Source organism: Protopterus annectens, chromosome 8.part0 (assembly GCF_019279795.1).
Source record: "Protopterus annectens isolate FY-2018-M chromosome 8.part0, PAN1.0, whole genome shotgun sequence".
Lineage (NCBI taxonomy): Eukaryota > Metazoa > Chordata > Ceratodontiformes > Protopteridae > Protopterus > Protopterus annectens.
The window spans coordinates 488514765-488537819 of NC_056741.1; the positions used below are offsets into that span (position 1 = coordinate 488514765).

The 23055-nt window shown below is 39.0% G+C and overlaps 1 protein-coding gene across 1 annotated transcript in view; it reads right to left on the bottom strand.

Annotated features, from left to right (window-relative positions):
- Positions 1-23055, bottom strand: part of PDZD4 (PDZ domain containing 4) — a 671734-nt gene that overhangs the window by 63050 nt on the left and 585629 nt on the right. The window lies entirely within an intron of this gene.

Consider the following 23055-nt stretch of genomic DNA (forward strand, 5'->3'; position numbering starts at 1 on the left):
TAGTAGGCACTTAGTAAGTGTTCTACATTTTGCCCATTTGTTCCACATTATGAGATACAGTGTTCCACATTTTGGAGATAGAAGGTTGAGAGCTGTGCTCACTACTATGCATATTCACTATTTATTAAAGCTTCTTCACGCTTCCTCACAAATACAGTCTTAACTATCCTATTTTACAAATCTAGGTACCAGCTTCAGAATGTTTCACAATTGTACTAAAAAGCAAACAACTGAAGACAAAAAACAATACTAAAATCACTTTCAAAATAATACTAAACACAACCATAAAAAGGTTTGGACATCCATTAAAGAAATCTTACAGCCCGGACAAAAATTTAAACTAAACCACTCTCCCAACAACTCATCGCTCGAAACTGCAAAATAGTTCAACTTTTATTTTATAGCTAGTATAGTATCTCTAACCAAGGATTCATCAACATCTAATTCCAACCCTACCCTATAGCCATATATCAAGGCATCCACTTTCACCTTCAAGCCTGTGTCTACATCCTATATAAAACTACTCTTAAACAAACTTAAACCATGCTCTTCTTCTGCTGATGACCTTCCAAGTGAGTTCCTAAAAATAGCAGCTAATATTTATTTAACATTTATTTACCAGGAAGTCTGACTCGGAACAGAGCCAATTTTCAGCGGAGGTTCGGGGAGAAATGCTCCAGATGTTCGAGAATAGCATTAGTTATACAGTCTTAATCCATATAAATAGGTCAAGCCAAGTATGCCACATTCACTCTCTGGAAAAAGTCACACATTAGCCCTCTGCACAAAGAAGGAAATTCAACAGACATGAATAACTTTAGACCTATAGCAAACTTATCTCCCCTCACCAAAATACTTGCAAAGCATATTGAAAAACAATTTCTCGACTATCTCGTGCAGGAAGAACACCTACCCCCTACACAACATGGCTTCCTTTCTATAGTTCTAATACTGCCCTTCTAACTTATATAGATACTGTCAATAAAGCTAGAGATAATGGCAAACTAGTGTCTTCCTTATTTCTAGACTTGTCTAAAGCCTTCAACACAGTTTGTCACAACAAACTTCTTTGTCAAATGTCCTCATTATATCTCTCTCAGTCCACCCTTCTATGTTTCAAAAGTTATCTGTCCAATAGGTATCAGACAGTAAAATGGCACTCTATACACCTTCTGCTTATCCTCTCAGTCACCACTGGTGTACCACAAGGCTCTATGCTCGGTTCACTCCTCTTTAAAATTTTCACCAACACTGACTTCCACATACTAGGCCACCTTAATACAATACACAGGTGATTTCACTTTCATTTGCATATCTGACAACTTAGTACACCTCCAAAAAAATGACTCATGAAGCTTTAGCAGCCACTGAAACATGGCTTCATGAATAACTCACAACTCATGCTCAATCCAAAAAAGACAGAACTGCTATTTTTCCCCCAAATCCCTCTCTCATGAAAAAACTAAATTGAAAGTCCTCTCTCTCTCTCTCTTGATAATACAACCATTGAAGAAGTCACTTCTCATAGCAAGCTGTTAGGGCTGATAGTGGATGATAATCTTACATTTGACCTGCATATACAAAACTGAAAAACTCATCAAAAATAGGGATGCTTTACAGAGCCAAAACATTCTCAATGATGCAACTAAAACTACACTTTCCATTACCTTTCTACTCTAGACTCTTCTTTATGGCACCCCCATCCTTACTAACCTCCAGGCTTCACAAAAACTGAAACTTGAACATACTATAACAACTCCTTACCACCTATAAAATTATCCAGCATCCATCTGCCTGTCAAGCATTAAAAAACATTCAATACAACTAGTCTGTCTATAAACCTAGCAAATCTGCTGAGTATTATGTATACTCATAGAAGGTTTCTTATCCCTGGAACTCTTTACCTGTATCCATCATGTCTATAACCACACTCCCATCTTTTAAAACCACTCTGAAAAAAACTCCTAGCTAAAATCTGGCTCTGTTCTTGCTCAAAACCAGGATAACTATATCCCTAAATGTTAACAAGTACCTTTTCATTCCTTATACCTCCTTTCTCTCCCTTCTTCACTTAGTTCCTTCTGCTATCTAAATTATTTCTCTGATTTTCTCCCTAAATATACCTTAAACCTGTTTTTCCTTCACTTCATATTGCAATTCCTATTTGTATTACACTAACTTACCTTTAATTTCTCTTCAAACTGTATAACATTTCTCTAAATATTAAGTTATTGTCATATACCTTGTGTTGATTCTTAACCGGTGTTTTATATTATGCCTAATTTGTTGTAATTATTTAAACTGCATGCATTTTTGTTTTATTTTTGAAGATTGTAAAATAATTGTTCTTAAAATGTTTTGTAATAATTTGGAGCTTTTCTCTCCAGGCCTCTGATGAAAATGGGCTTCTTCCCAGTAGGTCTTTCCTAGTAATCAAATGTTAATAAATAAATAAAGTACAGACAGTTTTGAAAAGCTAAAATGGCAACAACAGTAAACAGCATGGCATTTGTTTCATTCACACATAGACCCAATCTCCATTTCATACTCCACTCACAGTATCTGACTAGATTTTGTGAGGTTAAAAAGAAAAACAAAACCCTCCCCTCCCACTCTCCTACCCTACCCAAATTCCCACCAACCCCCACTACTGTTAGATTTAAACTTATTCACTTGTACACCCTATTCCCAACTTACCCAATCACATCCAATCAAATCTCATCCACCCCTCTCCTCTTAGATTTAAACTTATCCACTCACACACCCTATTCTCATCTTATCCAATCACATCATTCCAAACAATTAATTACTTAGGAATGCACTTTAGTAATTAAGCTTATCAATTATATATCTAACCCTCCCCTAACACATACCTTCCTTATATATCACGTTAATACTACCTCCAAAACATTAGGTTAAGTTAGCTAATACCATGTTACTTCAACGTTCAACACTAATAAGCTTACTTATAAATGCCTACCTTTCAAAATCATATTAAAACCAAACATATCACAGTTATCCACCCTCATACCAGCCCAACTAGTACTCACCTCAAAACTCCTCTCAGATACTTTACGATATCACCTCAAATATTTAACAACTCTATCACTCAACTTTTCACATTCCAAAATGTCAACTCAAAAGACAATCCAAACCCATCTCATAAATTCCTAAGACTGCTTATCAAACTTGTGCACCTATACCCAGCCACAACCACCCAGATTACTTTATGTAGAGGCATACTTTTCAACCCAGGTCCACAATCCCAAAAATGTAAAGTCAGCCATTTAAATAAACCACTCTTTCCTAACATAAAATATCTGCAACAAAGTGACTCTTATCTATTAATATTAAACATGAACCTTAGAAGCCTACTTAACAAAATCCATGAATTCCATGCAATTGTTGATCTATACTCACCAGATATTTCCATCTTAACAGAAAAATGGCTAAAACCACACATCCAAGATCATGAAATTTTAAACCATGGCTATAATGTCCAAAGACAAGATAGGACCAGATAAACATGGTGGTGGCATCTCAATATTATACGAAGATAATCTCAAACTAGCACAAGTACATATCATCTCCCTCTCAGACTTATCAAATGCAGAAATACTTATTACCTGCCTTTAAATCACCTTAACAAGCATATTATTATAATAGACATCTATATCCCCCCAGGCAACCAGACAACTGTTACTGAAAACCTCCTTAGATGGTGCTCATCATCATTAAATCAGGAAACCATCATAATGGGAGGCTTTAACTTAGACTGGTATACATGCTCCTCCAATAACCTCTCAAACTTTATAAATATCCAGGAATTCACTCAATTAATACAAAACCCCACCAGATTTGATAAACACAGTAAAAAAGCAATCTATCCTAAACTGGATGAGCTCTTACAAATACAATTTCTGTCCGTTATCAGTCAGGCTGCCTTATAGACTGCCTAGAAAGCCTGACTGATCATTTGCCCACCTATCTGCTAAGACAATGCATATGTACACCTAAAGACATTCTCTATAAACATATACATAATAAAATAAACTTCTCCCTGAAACCTTTAAAACACTTCTACTACAATGCGACTGGTCCCCCCTAAAACACCTACACCTAGACCTAGCTGTTCAGTAGTTCAAAGACAAACTTCTTTCCATTCTAAATAGTCTAGTCTCCCTTAGGAGGATATGTGTAAAATCTAAACCCACTCCATGCTTAACTACTGAAACTAAAATGCTCCTTAAACATAGAGGGAGAGCATGGAAACATCACCAGGTCACCAAAAACCAAGCAACCCTTCAGAACTACTGCTAACTTTGGAACCTAGCAAAAAAAAAAAAAAAATCAAACACAGTAAAAAGCAACACTATACAACAATCCAACAAAAGCACCATACTAACCCTAAAAATTCAGGGGATCCATCAACCAATTATTAAAACCAGGACAAACCACTACCCCAAACCCATCCAAAACAAGCTCCACTAACAGTATTGCTACACAGTCCAACAAGCACTTCATTAACTCTATACTATCCCTAGATAAAAAATGATACAAGTTTTCATCTTTCAGTACCCTGCAGTACAGGAACCCAACCACATGTTCTTTGACTTTAATCCTCTTCAGATTGATAGCATAAAAAAACTCCTGTCTAAACTCAAACCTTCATTACTTGCTGTTGACCAACTCCCAAACGAATACCTCAGACTAGCTGCAGAATTCATTGCCTACTCTATATCCCTGTTAATTAACCAGACCATCACTGAACAATTTGTACCAAAACTTTGGAAAGCTGCACAAAGGTGGCATCTCCATTGATTTCTCTAATTGTAGGCCAATTGCCATCCTCTCACCCATAGCTAAAATACTTGAAAAATGTGTTCATACTCAACTCTTTGACCATCTCCTTAAAAACAACCTCCTGTCCACAACTCAACATGGCTTTTGACCAAACACAGTACGGCAGCCTTACTCAGTTTCATTAATACAGTCAACCAACACAGAAACAATGGTCTACTCACCTCATTTATCTTTCTTGACTTATTAAAGCCCTTCAATACCGTTCCACATCAAAAACTTATCGAAGAACTAGTCCTCCTAAAGCTTTCCCAATTCACACTCTCCTTGTTCATCATCTACTTATCTAACTGTCAACAGGCAGCTAAGTGGCAAAATGCACTTTCTTCTCTATTACCTGTCTCCATGGGCATCCCTTAAGGGTCTATACTTGGTCCTCTTCTCTTCATTACTTTCACAAATAAATTCTGTACAGCCACTCAACATGTGTCGATAGTTCAATACGTTGATGATTCCTCCCTCATATGTTCTGCTCACTCCTTTTCAGAACTCCTGCAAAAAAACCCAAAACTCCTTCCTGAACATTGAAAAATATCTGTCTAACTCCCAGATCATTCTGAACCCCAACAAAATAAAACACTTTTCTCCAGTAGCAAAAAAACTATTTACTTTCCCCTTTCACCATCTACTCCTAAAGTAATACTATCATGGAACAGGTAAACCACACCAAGCTTCTTGTGGTCACTATTGACAAAGATCTAAAATTTGACAAACATCTATCACTAATCATTTTAAAGGTCCACTTCAAGTTAGGTTCACTATACAAAATAAACCCTTTCTTAACTGATTCCACAAGACATGTCACTTCTAGAACACACCTACTATAAACACTCATACACCACATGTATATTCAAAACTTAAGAAAATGTGACTTAAATAAACTTGAATCATGTTATAAAGTAGCTACATTTGCTTCCAACCATCCATCAAGACCTCATCACTGCACAGCTCTACAAAGGGTGGGAGGATGACATAATGGTTAAGGTATTTACCTTAAAGACACAAGGTGCAGGGTTTGATTCTCACATGGGGTAACTGGCTAGGCTTCAAATGGCCCAAAAAGGGAGTTAGCCTAGTACTAACCTATGAACTATGAACTAACCTATGAACTAGCCTATGAACTAACAACTACACTAAATGGGACTATCTAACCCACTAACCTTCAACCAACTTATACTAGCCCATTCTACCTTGTACCACCCAGATAACTGTCCAGCCATTAGTAACTCAATTCAGCACTACTCCAGTAGAACTTTAACATCCTCCAGTAAACTACTTTTGAAAGTTACCATATCAAATAATAGTCATGGGGATTCCTTATACTCCAACACAATAGCTAAAGCTTGGAACATTATGTCACACAACATACTTAGCACCAGCAACTTTGCCAAATTTGAATTACTGCTCAGGGAACACCTACACAACATCTGGCTTTGTTCCTTCTGTAAGCCAGACTAATCATGCTCCTTACAAGGTTTCTCACATATTATATACCCCATTTCCCCTCAAATCCTCATTGTACCTACCCCCCTTGTTTTTGAGCTTATTTCCCTCATCACTGCTATTTATTACCTTCCTACAACTTAATCAATTTCTACAAGTTAAATTCTAGATTATGTTTAATTTTCAAAAAATTTGTACTGCTAGTTGATCTTTTTTATTTTTGTCCATTATGTAAGCTACATTTACTATTTACTGTTTAAGTATTGTTCTACTATATTATTTAATCTTGTAAGTTCTGTTGAATATGTTGTTGAGCTTTTCTCCCTGGGCCTCAACAGAAAATGGGCCACTCAGCCCAGTTGGACATTCCCAGTAAACAAAAGGCATAAATAAAGAAAGAAAGAAAGAAGACAACACTTTTATTAAGATAAGTTTTCTTTTTTTTCACATAAACAATACTCAGCTCAGAACTTATGGTCGATCTTACTTCACTCAAATGCACATTACTCATGAAAAGCAAGCCAGAACTGCAGCCATTCCATTCACACATAGGCATTGCCCCCATTCCAAATGCCTACCCAGAGAATTTACTTTCAGCCTTGAAGGTTTAAAATAATGAAAATAAAAAAACAGTTACATTACTGTATTTCTTTCACATCACATAGCCAAGAATTTGCACATGATCTTAATTCAGTTCACCCATACACACTTTACTCATGCAAGAATAGAGTTTGTTTCAACAACAAAACATAGAAAACTATCTTGATTTATCTTGAGTAACCCTGCAAAAAGATATTAAGTTAAAAAAAAAACATGTCATCCACAAATGCCCCCCCAGAACACCTAGTATCTCTTTGACTCATCAACAGTCATCAACAGCCCCCAAAACACAAACACCACCTACTAGTATCTGGTTAACCATGCCAGGATATTGTTAGAAAAATATCAGAAACAGGCCCCAAAACAGCCAGCTCACTGCAGATTCTTCCTTCTACTACTATCTGGTTGACGGTGACAGACTCCTGGCCCAGGATGCCAGAAAGAAAATTTAAACCTGTTTGGCTTGCTTGCTGTACTCTGCCTGAGTATTGCTGATCTCTGTCTGCATTCTATTTTGAAGGTTACTTCTAATTTTTATCTTTTTCTTATATTACATTTGTTTTGTTTTAGGTTTTCTGTTCTGTTGGAGTTTTAACAGGTCTTGGCTAGGGTCAGTTAAATTCTTCATTTAGCTTGAATTATTTGTAGGCATCTCTATTTAGCTGGTGTGTTTGTTTGGCTTGCTTGCTGTAATCTGCATGAATATTGCTGATCTCTGTTTGCATTTTATTTTTCCCACCCACCCGACTGACTGTTGTTGTATTCTTAAACTTGGTGGCTTTAGAGTTGCCTGCTCCTACTATAAACCTGATTTTGAGGACACTCCTCCCAGTCCCATCACATCAGCTCATTTTGCTGAGTACGGCGAGATCAGTTGAGAAGGTCCACCCCCTTAGTTTCTTAACCTTGAATTAGCTTCTGTTTCCTCCTTTTCCACTTAACTTAAAAAAATTGCACGTTATTCAGCTGCTTTTACAGTATTTGTGTTTCTTCCTACTTTATTACTTTATTTTGCTTCTGCGGCTTGTTCTTAAAAGTGTACAACTGTATGTATTTTGCTGCATTTATTATTGCTTGTTAGTAGCCTGATTAAATTGCAACTGTTATTGTAAACCTCTTAGTTTTGGTTTAGGCACTTGGGCTTCAAGCCAGTTATTTTACATTAAGAAGGTTTGTGGTCTACACTCTTGTGGGAGGAGAGGGTACCCTCTGACCTTCTGATCTGGGAATTACTGATGAAGGCTTATTGTGGCTGTTGCTCTTAAGTGTCTTTGTTCTGATTTAAGCACTTGGGTTCCAAACCACTTAATTTACATTAAGAAGATTTGTGATCTAAACTGTTGCGGCAGGACAGGACAGCCTACACCATTCTAAGCAGGGAATTGCTGGTTGAAGGCTTATTGTGTCTGTTATTCTGAAAGTGTCTTTGTTCTGGTTTAAGTACTTGGGCTCCAAACCAGTTATTTTACATTAGGAAGGTTTGTGGTCTAGAATCTTGTGGCAAGAGAGTGTAGCCTATACCCTTCTAGGTTGGAGATTGCTGGTGAAGGCTCATTGTGCCTGTTATTCTAAGTGTCTCTGTTCTGGTTTAAGCACTTGGGTTTCAGACCAGTTATTTCACACTAGGAAGGTTTGTGGCCTACAGTCTTGTGGGAGTATTCTACTGAATTGCTGCTTTATTTAAACTGTTTTTTCGCCGTGACTGCAATTTTCTGCACTGAATTTCTAGTACCTTTGCATTTTATAGCATAGGCTAGATTCAGACTTGCTGAATCTAGACTGTTTGGTATCAGTAGAGCACTAAAACCAGTCATGTAACATTAAGAAGACCCCCTACACCCTGTGGCAGATGTGTGCAGCCTAGGACCTTGGGGATTGTTGAAACAATGCTCAGTCTTGGGCTTTCCCATTGGTTACTTTGTTTTAAAATCATTTAACTTCACTTGGATTTAAACCTCACATTTGTGAATAGCTTCCCATTGTGCAGTGGGGTTTAGCACAGCTGTATATAGCTGTGCATAGAAGCAAATACTTAGAAAGATAATTTTTCCTAGATATCGGCTAATGAACCCTCCTTAGCTCCCCTGCTTCACAGCTGTGCACTACTGCCCTGTGAGCAACTCAGTTGTGCATTGTGAAGCATTGACACATTTTTCTACCCCTAGCCCTCCATAGAAAAGCCATTTTTTCTTATTCTTACAGCAAAACCTGGTCCATCTAGGCCACTCCCCACTAATTACTACAGTATATACCTGCCATAATAGACGGACAGTTTCTCACATTTCTCCAGCCAGCCTGATTGACATGGCCATCCTAAGGCAATGTAGCAATTGCCTCATGTATACTGACAACAGATTACTCATAAAACAAATAATTACAACATGTGAGAAATGGATCTATACTATGAATTTGGAATCAATTCTCTCACATAACAGCAAATCAGATATCAAACAAGATTGTCAGCACACACACTTCACCTCTTGCACATAACAATGTCACAGCACATAAACCCACATATGCGGAAGTACTCACTAGAAGCCTACCTAAAGATCAAAGACCTCCCAAGTGCAAACCTAATCACACATTGCAGACCCAACAAAATCCACAACACATAATAATGCACACAACAGTGTCTCAGCCAATAAGCCCCTAAGGCAAAACAACTCTAAACCAAATGTCTTGGTCATAGGCGATTCCATAGTGAGACACACAGATATTCCCTTCACCAGGCTGGACAAGGAGAAAGTCATGGTCAGCTGCCTGTCAGGTGACAGGATCCATCAGATCCCACACATACTCAAGTCTTTCAACAACAAGTACCAATATGACTCTGTCATAGCCCATGTTGGAGTAAATAACTTGAGACATACCTCACTGGACTATATGAAGAGGGACATGACTGAGCTCTCAGATTATGTGTCTCAGGCAGGTATGTCCCTAGCCCTAAGCGGCATTTTACCTTCACCCAGGATAATGCCTCAATATAAACAAAAAAATGATTGACTTCAGCAGTTGGCTTAGCTTCTGGTGTCCATCCAAGGGGATCCAGTATTTGTCAGCTGGGAAAGATATGGTCGACAGACCATGCTGCTTCACCAGAGATGGTCTTCATCTGTTACCTCTTGGCATTTGGTCACTGGCAAAGGTACTTGCCTCCCTCATGGTCCCTTTTTTTAGGCAATTTAATAACAACAAAATTACTGATGTAAAGAAAATCCACTAGAGACAAACTGAGGGTTATGCTGCTCAATGCTAGGAGTTTAAATTGGAAACTGCATGCACTCACTGCAAGCACTCCTTACCTTGGAATATGCTAATATTTGTGCAGTCACATGGTTCAAGGCCACAGAGATCACCATGGCAATTTAAGGCTACAATGCCTCCACATATTCAGACCTGAAAATGAGCATGAAAGAACCAAAAGTGGAGATGCATCCATCTTCAGTAAAGGCAAATACACCTCAATAATGGTCAAACAGTACAACTTCCTAGAGCTACTCCAAGTCCAACTAACTGTGAGTAACCCCCCCTTCCATATCATTGTTAGCTATAGGTCCCCCACTATGAACCATGAAAACCACTCTGCCTACCTGGACCTATTTGGGTCACTCACTATACAGCCAAACACCTTGGTCATGTGTGATTTCAACTATCCTTCCATCGACTGGGAGTCATATATGAGCACAAGCACACTCGCTCTAAGGTTCCTGGACCTTGTTAATACAAATGCTCTGAAACAGAGAGTCTGCACCCCCACTAGGGACTCAAATGTCTTAGACTTAGCACTCAACAGTATAAGGCATCTCTGCACTACCCCTATATGTTGTCTCATTTGAAGTAATGATCATACGTGACCCACCCTCAAGAGCAAAAAGGATGAAAAATGTCTCCAAAGCAAACTATAGCCTCCTAAATGATTGCATAAATAGTTTCAAACCCCCTGCAACCACCATCTACAATGACTCCTATACAGAGGTGTACACAAATTACCTCCATAAACACCTATACAAATGTATAAACTCAGCTGTACCTAAACGGCTCAAAACAAGGTACTCATAAAAAAAAACAAGCCACCCTGACGGACATCAAGTGTAAATAGGTTATACAACAAGAGGAAGAAAGTAATGTCCAAGAACAAAAGGAAACTGACTCAGCAGAGGAAGGACACCCTCCACAGCTTGAATAAACAAATTAGATATCTTGTAAAGTCTTCTAAGGCCAATTACTAAACTAGATTAGCTTCCCTAGCTAATGATAATCACAAGGCATTCTTTAGCTACATCAGAAATCTCAAAGGGAGGGCCCAGCTTTGTGTCAATCTAGTGGTGGATGGTACCACTCATACTGACCCTGAAGACATCACCAACCTGCTAGCAAACAGATTTGGTGCAAACCTCACCCCCATGTCCTCACCAGACCTATCCCAAAGCATACTGGTCACTAGTCCTCTACCATGGGACCAGATAACATCCCAGGCTGCCTACTAAATGGTCTAAAAACAGGACCTAGTGGAACCTCTTGGTACACTCTTCAACCACAGTTTAAGTACTGGTTTTGTCCCAGCAGACTGGAAAACAGCAACAGTAATTCTCTTGCAGAAAGGGGGTCCATAAACTTACTCTTGGAAATATAGACCCATAAGCCTAACCAGCCTTCTCTGCAAGGGATGGAGAGAATCATCATGGACCTTATCAACAAAGACACAGGTGATCTTTTAACTCTTGACCCAACCCAATTTGGCTTCTTTAAGGGTAGATAATTTTTATTACACCTGGTGAACTTCTTCAAGAATGTCACCAAAACCCTGGATGAAAGCAATACAGCACATACAGTCTATCATGACTTAGCCAGGGCTATTGACACAATTCTCCATGCAGGCATCATTGAGAAACTCACCCAGTTGAGAATTAACCCATATGTCACTACATGGGTAGCCAACTGGCTTGCTGACACTACACACGCAGTCAAAGTTGGGGATTCTACCTCTGCCAGCAGAGCAGTTAGCAGTGGTGTACCACAAGGATCTGTGCTGGGTTCCCAACTGATTGGAATCTATTTCGCAGAAGTCCAGGTGACAATAGATGGCCTGTGGCTTACAAAGTTCACAGATGACTGCAAACTGGGTGCAATCATTGAGTCCCCCAATGATGTTGACATACTACAAAAACGGCTTACACAGACAAATGACTGGTGCTAAGCCACAGATTTAAACTAACACACAAAAAAAATGCATCACAATCTCTTTTGGCAAAGGAGAAGCCCCTGCAAATTACAATATTAACAGTACCCCCTTAGCTCAAACCTTGTGGTGAGAGATTTGGGAACACAGGTTAACTTTGCTCACCATGTGACCACAGTGGTAAGGAAGGCCTTCTACATTGCACATCTCATAAGTAAGGGCATTACATGCAGACCTAAGGATTTTATAACTCCAATGTACTCATCCCTCATCAGACCACTAATAGAGTACAATGCTCCTTTCTGTATGTACCTCACTAGACACCTGCAGCAGTTGGAGAGACCTCAGAGGTTTCTCTCCAAGAAAATTCAGGGCCTTCAACAAGTGACCTACATGGACAGACTGAAGGCCCTGTCACAGTACTCTGTATGTTATAGGTTGCTGAGAGGCGACTAGTGCCTGGTCTACAAAGCAGTCCTGGACCCTGCCCTAATGAAAATGCTGCACATCCGCAAGTCAAATGGGACACAATTCACTCGCTTTAGGGATCATAACCTAGCCTGCAACATGAACAGGACATACTGGGGTATGTCCTTGAGCATGCATGTGCGCAGCTCCGAGTTCCGAGAGAATCATATCTTCAGCTTTACACATTAGTTTGCAGTTTCAACTGCTACTAGTGTGTAAAAAAATCACGATTTTAAACTTTCTTATATGACAAACTGGGGAGGGGGTGGGTGCAGCCCAGCAGTCTGATACCACAAGCATCCCTTGGTGTTAACCCTATGCACCCTTTCTCGTTTTATCTTTTTCAGTGATATTCCTATTCATTGACGGATGCAGTCCACCATGAATTTTTTTACAGTCCATTCCTATATTTTCTGGTGCCACCATGAATCTTAAGTTTTTCCTTCTAGTCCTTCCCTCTAGCGCTATCAATTTCGGGGTAATCTCCTGATATGTCATCTCCTGTTTAGCTAAAATTGCCTTTATTTCTCTTTTTTCTGTGTAAACTGATGAAGCTGTCAGGTGTATTTGGTCGGGGTCTCTTCTATTGGCATTGTGTTCTTGTTTGTAGCTGTAATGTAATCAGTGTCCAATGCATACGTTGTGTTGATTTTCCTCTCTGTTGCTATTGGACTGCCTATCACTGCCTCTGCCATGGTTTGAGCTGTTTTACAATTTCTCATCTTCACTTTCCCTTAACCATGGCTTTCTATTTCATTCACTTATCAGTTTGGTTTTCTAACTGCTTTTTCCTGTTGTTTGCCTTCCCAGTAGACGTATGATGGCTTATAACCTCTGCCAAGCTTTTTTTTTCCTGCATTTGGATGCTGGCTTTTTGTTATTTACCAGTCCCTCAGCATGGACCTCTAAAAATAGCTGCTAGCTACTCTGACACCATACCAGAAGTCCAGACAATAAAAAAAACTTTGATCTCATATGTTCAAATAGTAAAACAGGAATGAGCATTTTCAGCCAAAACTCATGATAAAACATATATCTATGAGTATGGCTAAGGGAAATGCCAACCTTTTCTACTTCTCAGATTTTAGGAAGCAGGATTAAAAAATATTTGACTTGCTATAATAACACATGCAAAATGTACAAATACGTCAGTTACAAACATTGATGGCTCATAAATAAGGCATATTCATTCATTAAAATGAAACAGTGGTATTACATGTTTATCTTGAAGATTGCTGTATAGCAGTTGTTCTCCTTCAATACCCAAAGTTGCAGATGGGGCTCAAATGGTATAATGTTGGATAATGCCTAATGATTAGTTAGTGAACCAGTCAATAATTATTATTTAGTTAATGGACTGAATTAATGAAGAACTGAACTTTGTTCTCAATCATTTAAGGAGTGCGGATTCAAAAAGTGACTATTAAATGTTCATGCTTCCCTTTTGAAAACTCATGCAAGTCTGTTTAATATAATTCTGCATTTAACTGAAGAGTAACTACTTTTTGTTTTCTACCAAATGATATATACCCAGCAGTAATAATAAGGGGTCTATAGTGCATCACCAAATGCTTAGAAAAGCGAATGCTGATTCATCGACCCCATGTAAGCGAAAGCTTACAATCTCGAACACTCAGAACAGTGATTTTTTTTCCCAGGGAAAAAAATCGGTGTTCCGGGAAACACACACACAATACACGCACACCACAAACTATTTCTAATGTGGGGGGCTTCACTCCCTGACATGGGGGGCTGTGCCCTCCACACCCTCCCACTTAAATATACCAACTCCGAGACTGCACTACAGTAACGAAGAAGGCAAAATACCGAAGGCAGCCAAGCAATTTCTTTCCCAGGGAAAGAATCCGCTTATATGCCTCTTCGGTATTTTGCCGTTTCGTGCAATAAAGTTTAATCAAGACGCATTCAAAAGAATGCGCCTTCGATCAGCTAATAGGGAACCATAATAAGTAATATTCTAATTTCTCATTATTATTGTAAGCCTCTGTATCTGTAAGTAGATGCTAGACATGAAAAACTAATGATATCAGTACTCACCATAACAGAGGATTTGCATGAAAGAAGCTTTGGCTGCCAGACAGTTAGGCCTAACACCAGTTAGTCTGCCAAGTTTTCCTATGCCTTAACCTACCCACACCCAGAATTATGGTGATTACTTATATCTGATATTGATAGCGTTGGTGTAAGGGCAGGTGGGATGGACTCCTGAATTTGGTCATCTTGGTATGAAGTCCAACAGGAATATACTACAGATCTATGTAGCCTAAGGAAAGATAACATCTATAGGCCACATCCAGTTTGGAATGTCCTTTGAAGGTATAGAGAGTAAATCACAGAACAGATATCCTGAGTAGTATAACAAAAAAAAATAAGTCCACTGAAGTGGCAATTGCCTCTTCCAAATGTACTCTTGGACAATCTGGCAAGGATTTATTGCCTTTTCAAAATAAAATCCAATACATTTTGAGACTCACTTCAGTAGACTCTTTTTAGCAAGCCTCCTGCTTTCCTTATCTTTTGGAAAGAGATGATCAGCTCACTGTGTTTCCTAAAATGATTTGCCCCTTCAGCATGACATCTTAGTTGTTGTCAATACATATAGCATGAAGATTATGTTCAGAGTTTACATACTGGGGAAAAATAATGAAAGGGGATAGACTGACTGAGGTCAGACGCTGTGTTGTAGTTCACCATGAATAAAGACTTGGTATACAAAGATGTTCTTCCCTTGTAAAATGCTAAACATAGAAGGGAAACCAACAACGTCAGTAATTCTCTATTCTCTTTGAGCAAAGTGAACACTGCCAAAAAATATCTTCCAAGACAAAAAGAAAAAGATTCAGATCCACTGATGATGGTGATTCCAAGGAAAACAAAGCAAACTTTTCAAGCATACTATAGGTATTTTAGACAGAAATTGCTATTTGTGGGGGTAACTGAGCAAAAACAACTCCCTCAAAAGTACTTGCAGACATTTATAGAAAGCCAGAGGAGCTGAACCTTATGCAACATTGTAGACTGAGATAGTTGTTAAATACATTTTAATAAAGAGATGACTATTTCAATGATGTAAACTACCAAGCCAAGGAACAGAGAAGTAAACATTCTACATTCATAGCAAATGTCCCCTTGGATGGAAAGCTGTTACTTGCCTCTATAGACTTTCAGTGTGGATGGTTTCTTAGATGACCTTCAGATACGGACCACACTGGAAGAGCAGTCTATGGAACAAGCAACTAACAGAATTAAGCTAACCATAGAGTCAGCTTAGGGCATGGAAACTGGGCTGTAGCCAACCTAATACACCAAAAGCAAGCTTTTCTGTGACATGGACTACAGGCATGGACTTCTTCATCTGGATGGTCTGCTTCCACAGTTCATGGCCTCCTGTAGAAAAGGTAAGAATGTGTACCTTCTTGTTTGTTGACATACCATATCACTTACATGACTGAGTTAAATAACACCACACCATAGCAATTCATTATTCCAAAGCCTGAAGAGTCACTATAACAGCTCTCAGCTACAGTATACTGATATGCAGTCTAGCTCCATAGGGAAGTAGAGGACTTGGGCTGCATGACTCTCTACACTGAGCATGAAGTGTAAGTGGTAACTGTAGCTAAGAAAACAGAGCCTACAAAGAGTTTGCCGGTCAGCAAAATGTGTAGAGGCAAACATCAAGTTAGTTGATCTGTTCAGGCCTTGGGAATCCAAATCATGGTATCCAATAAGATCTGGCCTTGCCATCACTCAGCTCTGAGGATTCACTGTAGCACTCGTGTAGTTTTGAAAAGGGAGTGATTAAGGTATGATCAGCTTGACACCTAATGGTCTTAAGCAATGATGGTCTGGAACAATATGAATGGAAATTACCCGAGGAATGGTAAGTGGAAAACCATTCAACTCTAAATAAAAATAACAGACAGCTCTTAGTAACTAGGCAACAGCCTATGAAAATCAGGAGATAAATTATTTGATATGTGATTTTTCAAATTTGACACCAATTTCCCAGAGACTGGGTGAACTGAAGTAGAGAATCCCTGTGCCTGATAAGGACTTCTTCATTGGCAGCAACAAGAAGCTAATTAACCAGGTGCAGAAATCCTTTTCTTTGATGCACTTTATCTTCTACCTTGTAGTCACCACTTCCACCCATTTGGTAACATCCTGGGCACCTATGTGAGGCCAAATGTCAGAGTCCTAAAATGGACATGACTGGACCCTATACCAAAATGGAAAAAAAACATCATACAAAGCCAATAAGTACATGGAAGCCTACAAAGTTTGTTTATGTCTTTCGGCTTTTCCCGGTTAGGGGTCGCCAAAGCGGAACTCTGGTCCGCTAATGATTGGCAGCTGATTTTTACATACTGGCTTGCCAGGCCTGACCTGCAACCTTCAACGAAGGTACGCCCATTCATGCATGTCTCCACGCAGAAGACGCTCTAGCTGAGAATCGAACATGACAGCATCTTACTGTGAGGTCGACAATGCTACCACAGCACCACCACCGGGGCCCTAGAAAGTTACTGAGTGGAAAGACTTTTTTTGGGATAAATATGGTCAAGCCTCTTAAGTTTACAGGGGATCAGATAGCCCTTGTTTTCTCTTGTTTTCTTTCATTAAAAAAAAAAAAAAAACTAAGAGTAATACATCTATGGTCTATTGATCAGAAAGGACGGACTGGAATACATTTAGCTCCACCTTCCATGCAGAATATTTCTGAGAAGAAGTAATATCCAACAAGGGAAGACAGGGAAAATAGGGTGATAACAGAATTTGAATCAAGAGGTTTTGATTGTTACTTCATTTATCAACTCATTAATAATGATGATGATGAAGAGGAGGAATTACTGGGATGCACCAAAGGAAAATCTCCCTGTGATCACCTTCTTCTTGAGATGTCTGGGCTTGGTCTCAGGCTACAGGCCATCTTCTCAGTGATGACTATTGCCAACTTAAATATACAGGCATACCTCAGCCTCTGATATATAGAACTTGATGCTGTCTAAAAGGGGAAGACTGCTTGTAACACTGCTGTTGTTTGTTCCGCTGTGGGTCCTAAAAGTTCTGATGGGCCAAGGATTCCACTGATTCCTCTATGGACCGAACAAATATTTGCTGTGATGTGTGAAACTTTTTACCTAGAACTGTGAAGTACTGGCTGTTGTCTTTCATGGCCTTAAGGGTTTCATCTGTTTCTTATCCTATGAACAACAACCAGGGGCCCCATGGAAGGGGAATCTATGAAGGTTGCTCTAACATCCTCTTTAAAGGCAATTAACTGATGCTAAAAATGCCAGCATACTGATACAAGATATAGCCACTCTGGCTGCCACCAGCTGTTGTAGCATATGTCAAATGGACAAAAGTGTGCATTTTGTGAAAATTATTGCAACACAAACTTTGGGTCTGTCCTTCAGCCCACTGGCACGAAGAAATTTTGCACACTGCACAGATTGATTTTTGAGGTCTACTAAAAATTAAGCATATTCACAAGATAGTTTGTGGTTTACACAGAAAAAATGGATGATATGGTCACTTATTTTCCCAATCTACTGCCCATGGCTGTCTTTATAAAAAGATGGGAGAACCACCTGCAACGGAGGACCTGTGTTTCTCTTCAAGGATGAAGTAGAGGTACTGAGCTATGATTTAGCGGTCTTTTCCCAGACTGGTCCATGGAGAAATGGAAAGTCCTGTCTGCCTTACTAGACACTGGTGTCACAGTGATAGGGAGTTCCCAGTTTTGTTTTGCCGGGTCTTTAAATGTGTCAGTGATGGATGGCACCATCCAAGAGTTCTGCTCTTATACCAATCAGGAATCTTATAGCACGCACTGAGGATGGAACTGCAACTATGTGTTGATTTCCTCTCTCTTGCCTGATTGTAAAACCATGTTGAACTTGAAATCATTAAGAGTGAACTGAGAAAAAAGATTCCTTTTTCATTGTCTAGGACTTCTTCATAGTCTAGTGAGGTCCAGTAGGTTTTAACTTGGGAAGGGTACTTTTGTCCCATTACCAACCAAAGTCTCAGAGAAGCAGGAAGATGCCAGGCTTTTGCCAGAAGATAGGGCCACCAAGGATACTATTTTAGTAAAAGAAGGGAGTTGGTTCACCAGATGATGTACATGTAAAATGGTGCATTTTGTACTGGTCAAGCCTTGTGAAAGGAGGCATCAGCCTGTCAGGTGGAGCAAGGCCGAGATAGGAAATCATGGAACAAAAAGCCAAGTCTTGCTGTAAAGTATCCAGTGCTGGGGCCTTCAGCTGTGAATCTAGAAACACATGTAAACAACAAGCCAATTAATCTGAGGCATCTTACTTACATGTGAGGTCATTCCAGCATTCTTAAGTCTTCATGAAAGCTGATAACCTCCACATTATCAAGAGTAAATCATCTTCTCCAGTGTTGCTAACTATAAAAGGCAGTACCTGCTCAGACCCTTGCATGCTGGCTTGTACATTTGCTTCTCTTTGCTTTTCTTTCATTAACAACATAAGCTCACATCCTTAGATCTGTGGTACTCACCTACATGCAAGTATGTAATTCATTTGAAGGTGCATTAACTGTATACCTTAATACTCTTACAAGCTCTTCCGTTTGCAGTAGCTTTGAACCATGTCATACTGCAAACTTTGAGGTTGCTGAACATCTGGGGTAAGATAATATTTTCTATCCCAAGAAACAATCTCAGAGGCAGTAAATTTAAAGCTGAAGAGGTACTATGTTTGCTGGTAAAACACTGATTTTAGCCTAATCATTGTCATCAACAAAACCATTCTTTATTTTACATCAGATCGAGTCAATATTTTAGAAACACCTGCATATAACTTAATGACTAGCATAGTTTCAATTACTGATTCCAACACCACTGCATTCATTTGCTTAACTATATCTCAAGAAATAAGGCCAAACTTTAGGGAGTAGTTGACATAATTTGTACTCTCTAGAACCTGCATAGATACACATGAACACTATGAAGGTACAGTTCGCGTTTTAAGGACTGATTATCGTAAATCTTTGAAGCAATTACAGATCATCTTTTTCACCAGTCCTGTGTGAGATTCTTTTTTTAAAATATATAACCTTTTCAATTTGCCAGTTATCTGAAATGTTACTCTAGCATGATGACCCTAATTTACTGAATGCTCTTTCTGAGACTGACAGCATAAATGGTGTCAGGCTAATAGCAAGTCATCAGAACCTTCAGAAGTGCAAGTCTGTTCCTTTAAAGGGAGTTTGTTGTTAGTGACAGAGCACAAGCAATATATATTGTACAGTACAGAGCTTGGAAGAAAATAAAGCTGTTGCTGAAATAGGCAGCTGACAGTATTTATTTAGAGTGCTACAGTTGTGTTCAGATGCTACTTGGATGTATGGATTTAAGTATTTTGTTTTTAGATATTTGTATTAGAGTAGTATGGGGGGTGCAAGGAAATGATGGAGAGTTCATACTCAAGTTTAGGGATTAGGACAATGAGAGCATTGGTTCTAGTGTAAGCAGATTATTCATTATGTAAGAAATCTTAAGCTGTGTCAACAGTTTATAGAGAATTAATACAGTACGTGATGTGAAGGTTAAAGACCAGTCTAAAACAATGCCTAGATATCTATGTGAGGCTGCAAATGATAGAGCTTGAGTCATGGGATTGGAGATAAAACTACTGGAGGCAACTTTTAGGCATTTAAATGTTCCAGAGTAACATATACACATATATATATATATATATATATATATATATATATATATATATATAGATAGATATATAATATTACCAATATTTATTTATTTGCTTTTAATTAATTAACTGCATACATGCATGAAGTCCTCTTGTAATCCCTGTGTAACATAATTCATTTTTGCAACTGTCTTGGCAATGACTTTACCATCTGCATACTGGCTGGAGTTGATTTATGAAATGTCCCATGGCAGATCATTCACAAATATTGAAAGCAAGAGATGCACAAGTCTGGATCCATGTATCTGAGGACTACATTCTTGTCTCAGTGTACAAGGTAAACCCTTTAATGTTAAAGTCTGGATCCATGTACCTGAGGACTGCATTCTTGTCTCAGTGTACAAGGTAAACCCTTTAATGTTAAAGTCTGGATCCATGTACCTGAGGACTGCATTCTTGTCTCAGTGTACAAGGTAAACCCTTTAATGTTAAAGTCTGGATCCATGTACCTGAGGACTGCATTCTTGTCTCAGTGTACAAGGTAAATCCTTTAATGTTAAAGTCTGGATCCATGTACCTGAGGACTGCATTCTTGTCTCAGTGTACAAGGTAAATCCTTTAATGTTAAAGTCTGGATCCATGTACCTGAGGACTGCATTCTTGTCTCAGTGTACAAGGTAAATCCTTTAATGTTAAAGTCTGGATCCATGTACCTGAGGACTGCATTCTCGTCTCAGTGTACAAGGTAAATCCTTTAATGTTAAAGTCTGGATCCATGTACCTGAGGACTGCATTCTTGTCTCAGTGTACAAGGCAAACCCTTTAATGTTAAAGTCTGGATCCATGTACCTGAGGACTGCATTCTTGTCTCAGTGTACAAGGCAAACCCTTTAATGTTAAAGTCTGGATCCATGTACCTGAGGACTGCATTCTTGTCTCAGTGTACAAGGTAAATCCTTTAATGTTAAAGTCTGGATCCATGTACCTGAGGACTGCATTCTCGTCGCAGTGTACAAGGTAAATCCTTTAATGTTAAAGTCTGGATCCATGTACCTGAGGACTGCATTCTTGTCTCAGTGTACAAGGCAAACCCTTTAATGTTAAAGTCTGGATCCATGTACCTGAGGACTGCATTCTTGTCTCAGTGTACAAGGTAAACCCTTTAATGTTAAAGTATGGATCCATGTACCTGAGGACTGCATTCTTGTCTCAGTGTACAAGGTAAACCCTTTAATGTTAAAGTCTGGATCCATGTACCTGAGGACTGCATTCTCGTCTCAGTGTACAAGGTAAATCCTTTAATGTTAAAGTCTGGATCCATGTACCTGAGGACTGCATTCTCATCTCAGTGTACAAGGTAAATCCTTTAATGTTAAAGTCTGGATCCATGTACCTGAGGACTGCATTCTCGTCTCAGTGTACAAGGTAAATCCTTTAATGTTAAAGTCTGGATCCATGTACCTGAGGACTGCATTCTCGTCTCAGTGTACAAGGTAAATCCTTTAATGTTAAAGTCTGGATCCATGTACCTGAGGACTGCATTCTTGTCTCAGTGTACAAGGTAAATCCTTTAATGTTAAAGTCTGGATCCATGTACCTGAGGACTGCATTCTTGTCTCAGTGTACAAGGCAAACCCTTTAATGTTAAAGTCTGGATCCATGTACCTGAGGACTGCATTCTTGTCTCAGTGTACAAGGTAAACCCTTTAATGTTAAAGTATGGATCCATGTACCTGAGGACTGCATTCTTGTCTCAGTGTACAAGGTAAACCCTTTAATGTTAAAGTCTGGATCCATGTACCTGAGGACTACATCCTCGTCTCAGTGTACAAGGTAAATCCTTTAATGTTAAAGTCTGGATCCATGTACCTGAGGACTGCATTCTCGTCTCAGTGTACAAGGTAAATCCTTTAATGTTAAAGTCTGGATCCATGTACCTGAGGACTGCATTCTCGTCTCAGTGTACAAGGTAAATCCTTTAATGTTAAAGTCTGGATCCATGTACCTGAGGACTGCATTCTTGTCTCAGTGTACAAGGTAAATCCTTTAATGTTAAAGTCTGGATCCATGTACCTGAGGATTACATTCTTGTCTCAGTGTACAAGGTAAACCCTTTAATGTTAAAGTCTGGATCCATGTACCTGAGGATTGCATTCTTGTCTCAGTGTACAAGGTAAATCCTTTAATGTTAAAGTCTGGATCCATGTACCTGAGGACTACATTCTTGTCTCAGTGTACAAGGTAAATCCTTTAATGTTAAAGTCTGGATCCATGTATCTGAGGACTACATTCTTGTCTCAGTGTACAAGGTAAATCCTTTAATGTTAAAGTCTGGATCCATGTACCTGAGGACTGCATTCTTGTCTCAGTGTACAAGGTAAACCCTTTAATATTAAAGTCTGGATCCATGTATCTGAGGACTACATTCTTGTCTCAGTGTACAAGGTAAATCCTTTAATGTTAAAGTCTGGATCCATGTACCTGAGGACTGCATTCTCGTCGCAGTGTACAAGGTAAATCCTTTAATGTTAAAGTCTGGATCCATGTACCTGAGGACTACATTCTTGTCTCAGTGTACAAGGTAAATCCTTTAATGTTAAAGTCTGGATCCATGTATCTGAGGACTACATTCTTGTCTCAGTGTACAAGGTAAATCCTTTAATGTTAAAGTCTGGATCCATGTACCTGAGGACTACATTCTTGTCTCAGTGTACAAGGTAAACCCTTTAATATTAAAGTCTGGATCCATGTATCTGAGGACTACATTCTTGTCTCAGTGTACAAGGTAAATCCTTTAAT